Source organism: Prenolepis imparis, unplaced genomic scaffold (assembly GCF_030444845.1).
Source record: "Prenolepis imparis isolate NDT839.2.m4 unplaced genomic scaffold, iyPreImpa1.0 SCAF_10, whole genome shotgun sequence".
Taxonomy (NCBI): Eukaryota; Metazoa; Arthropoda; class Insecta; order Hymenoptera; family Formicidae; genus Prenolepis; species Prenolepis imparis.
The window spans coordinates 4,721,778-4,726,540 of record NW_028141168.1 but is presented as its reverse complement, the minus strand read 5'-3'; positions in this window follow the sequence as shown (position 1 = coordinate 4,726,540).

Here is a 4,763-nt window from a genome sequence, read left to right as displayed (position 1 = left end):
AGAGGATAATTACCTCTGATTAAAATGTTATCACACACGTGACGCGTGTACGAAAAGGCACGGCGAAGACACACGACAACAAACCTGCGCATGTGCACTTAAAATGTGCAATAAATAAACTCAACGAATATTCTAAGAATGTTCTTCTCTATTATAAATATACGATTTCCGATTGTAACATTCTACGTATATTCATATAATATTCTATTCAAATATTACAAAATTAAGAACATTCGCACTATACGATTTCCGATTGTAACATTCTACGTATATTCATATAATATTCTATTCGAATATTCTAAAATTAAGAACATTCGCACTATATTAGAATATTCATAGAATATTGTGTGCTATCTGGGAACCTTTATTTTATGATCAATTAGCAGTTTGACAGTTTGTTCAAAATAAAATTAAATAAGTAATAATATGTTTTAAATAATGTATTATGACTTTAAACTCTATTATATAATATTTTTGACACTTATCAGCTGATTTCTGTCAAAAATTATTAATATTACCCAGCAAACACAGATATATAACCGTAACATTACTATAATAAAACGGAATGTAACAAGTAATATAACGTGTTCATTATTATACATATGTAACATTCACATTAGTTGTAATTTCCCATTTATACAAAATTGCAGTGATATAACATAAATATAGCACGGTATAAAACTGTTATAAAATTGTTATATACATGTTATAACATGCAAATATGAAGGTTAGGTTAGGTTAGGTTAAGCGTATGTATGTATAATCGCGGATAAAGTATTATATTATATTATTTACAACATATTATTATAATTAACAAACTCCATCTTTAATGCGATTATTAATTAAATAAATATTAATAATTTCTATAATTACTTGTGCTAATTATTCATAAGACAAAGGTTGTGATTTAGAACTTTTCACACTTTTATTCATTATACTTTACCTGCAAACGTACAAAAAATATATACATATATGTATATATATATATGTGTGTGTATATATATGTATATATATATATATATATGTGTATATATATAATACTTTATATATTATATATGAGAATACAAAAACATATAAAATAATAACACATACTAAATAATTTCAAAACTCTATCGCAATTTTCATTCTTTCCTGCTAGATTTATTGCCATTACTCTGCCAGATTTATTTCCATGACAAAATTTTCTACTGAAAATGATTTAATATTTATATGCATCTCTCATATATTTAAATATACCTATATAAAATACTGTAAAATACTTTATAACATCTTCCTGCTTATATAGATTTAGTGATAAATAATTGCATTGCGATACTAAACAATCATTTTCAATTTTATTTCATTTCACAAAGTATAGTTATTACATATGTTTTTTTCCTTTCTAACTGAGAAACTATAATCGAAACCACTAAATCGCAAAATTAATAAATACGTATTCTTCAGATTGTAATAATTTACTCGCTAATTGCAATTATATACACAAAATCTCTTGATAAACACGAAATTGGTGAGGGTAGTCAGAGATTTGGGTAGTAAATTATATCGTCTTGTGGCCACAAGAGCCGCGTTAAGGCTGATTTATAGAGGCCGTAACTGTTAACCTATTAGCTGGAACCGGTAAAGTTCAATACTGGAATTTCAATGCTTTCGTTCATAATGAATTTATATGTTGAATAGAAGGTCCACTTTCCTGAATTGCACGGCGTGAATCAGTTGACGTAGCTCAATGCGATAAAAAGCACGTGAAAATTTGAACTTTTCTCTTACCGGCGAAAACCCCGCGAATATCCTACTCGGACTTTGTTTGCGCGAGATTCCCGGCACAATTTGCTCGCTTCGAGACACCTCCGCATTCAATGCAACATTCTTGAATAGAATTACAACGGTTCGAATTGATAAAGATAGCAGATACACATTTTAAATCATAATTTGTCGTTAAAACACCGATTTTTTCAAATTAAGATAACTCAGCGAAAAATTATCGTATCGAGTTCCGCCAAAGCGCATTTTAAAGAGAAAAGTTCAAATTTTTACATGCTTTTTATCCCATTAAGCTATGTCAACTGATTCACGCCGTGCAATTCAGGAAAGTGGACCTTCTATTCAGCAGTTTTGCAGGTTCACATTCTATTATTTGTCATTGCAAAACTGATCATTCCACGTAATCGGCACTAAAATTTTCTTAAACTACAGACTTCAAGCTTTATTTTCGTTTGTTAAACACCTCGATATCATAATTATTAGCTGAGTTATAAATTCTTGAACTTTGACAATTTTTTACTACTTTTCAAGTGTGTTTTTTTTTGGCCGAGTGTATATCTTTGTCTCTTTTTAAGAACGTATCTGAAAAGAGACAAAGATATAGTTGAATCAGAAATTAAAATTAATCGGAGTTGATCGAAGTGGTACTGAGCGCTTCTCTTTTAATCCTCTGCAACCCGTTTTACATTTTGGTACCGCGCACGGTTTGGTCATCGCACTTTTTCTATTTTTTCAAATAAAATAAAAATCACGAGGGCTGATAATTACTGGAAATTAGAGCTAGCGTAACCTTTAAACTTCAATCAGATATAATGTAACGTTGCCCTTTTGTTACATTATGATAATTAATAAATTCATAATTTCATAACGTTTGAATTTTACATTGGTGGGGGAATATCCCTTGTTACTATATAATAGCGTCGTGTAGTGGCGGCAATAGTCTCTAATTTATTGGACGAAATGTAAACCTTCCCCCACTATTAAAATTTGACTTTGTGTCAAGACCTGTATGTAAGATCATGGTACCTCTATTCTGCATAATTATCAAAATACTTTATAGTTTTTTTGAAAAGCTCTGTAGATAAGCTACAAGAATATGCAATGAAAAATAGGGGGTTCCATTTAAAAAAACAAAATTGAACTTTATATGACCTTGGCACGTTCACTCAAAGTCAAACCAATGACACCATCTTATGTCCCCGTTCAAACCAAACAACTTTTGTTTTAAACATTTTTCCGTATCTTTTATTATATTTTTTGAGATATTTTTGCCTGGGACGATTAAAATGAAACACCCTATATATATGGATTATTGCAGTCAAATCGGCCAGCCCTACCCAAAATTGTATTGAAGTAAATCTAATTTGTGAGGTACCAAAATTTAGCTTAAAGCTTCTAGTTTTCGATGCCATCGATGGCGATTTAAAAAAATTTAATGGCCTTAATTTTGTTGGCCAAATAGAAAATGATAAGTATTTTGTTATTCAAATCTCTACTATTTCTTGCAGATGAAGTACAAAACATTTTTAATGTAATTTTACCCGCTGAATCTAAAGTAAAAAAACAAAATTATGTAACTCGCAATGTAACTCGCGAGAAACACATCCAAAAGCACTTTAGTGAACGCCGGAGGGTCAGGTCGTACATTATTTGCATTAAATTCGTAAAAATATATAATTTTTGTTTTTATTTACTTCAGATTGTAAGAAAATTACATTGAAAACGACTTTTGTACTTTATTTGCAAAAAATAGTAGAAAATAGTAGAAAGATTTAAATAAAAAAATACTTATCATTTTATATTTGATCAACAAAATCAAGATCCTTACTTGAAATTTTTTTAATTCGCCAGATGGCATCGAAAACTAGAAGCTTTAAGCTAAATTTTGATATTTTACAAGTTGGATTTACTTCAATACAATTTTGGGCAGGAGGGTCGATTAATTTAATGGAATGATCCATATATACATATAAAATATAATTGTTAATTGATTCTTTCTTGAAAGGATTTTCTTCAGAGATATGTAAAATTTACTTCGCGCTGGGTTTTTATAAGTAAACAGAAAGAAATACATATTTTACAACATTGTCGCGATAGTATTAAATATACGTTTATTTTTTATTTTTGCTGTACAATTTTACACATACTTTCGTCTTATTAAGTACTGCTAGACTTATCTGCATTTAAATAGTTTGACTTCAATTATCTCAGCCAATTAAGTTCATCTACACAATTGCAAAATTAATAAATACTATATATAAATATCTTCAATTATACAAAGTAGACTATTTTAATGTCCACCCAAAATATCTCTCTTCCTAAGCATTTTAAAAAAAGCTTTTAAAAACATTTCACGCACAAAAATTGTAGGATACTCTTTAACATAATTTTACATAAACTATGAAATATTTCGTAAAATATTCATTTTTCGATAATTTTATCTCAATACTACTTTTATGCATAAAATAATAAAAGGAATCAATCGGTGTAATAATAATATACATATATAGTTGTTTGTAAGAGATATTTTGGGTGGGACATTAAAATGCCCATTCTGTAGATAGATCAGTAAATTTAACGAAGGCAAGCATGAATATTTAAAAAAAAAAAACACATGCTTATTCTTAATTATGTGCAAAGTAATGTTTAATTACTGCATGTCTGTGCTATATATAAATCATGATGTGCGACACTATATGCTTGTATTTTCATCTCTTTCTTTTCACTCAGCATTCTATTGTTATTTATAAAAATATTTATCTTATCATTATAAAAAAATATAAATTTTAGGAAAAGTGTGTTAATGTCGCGTGTATTAAGAATTTTAAAAAAAGTTGTCCAAAAATAAATTAGACTTCTCTTCATTATAAATCGATACATATACATATAGTTCTAATAAAATGCAGCAACATGTTTTTATAAAATGCAAATTACTTAAATAATTATAAATTACATACATAATTTTTACAGTTACAATTTATATGAAAAAAGTTAAAAAATAA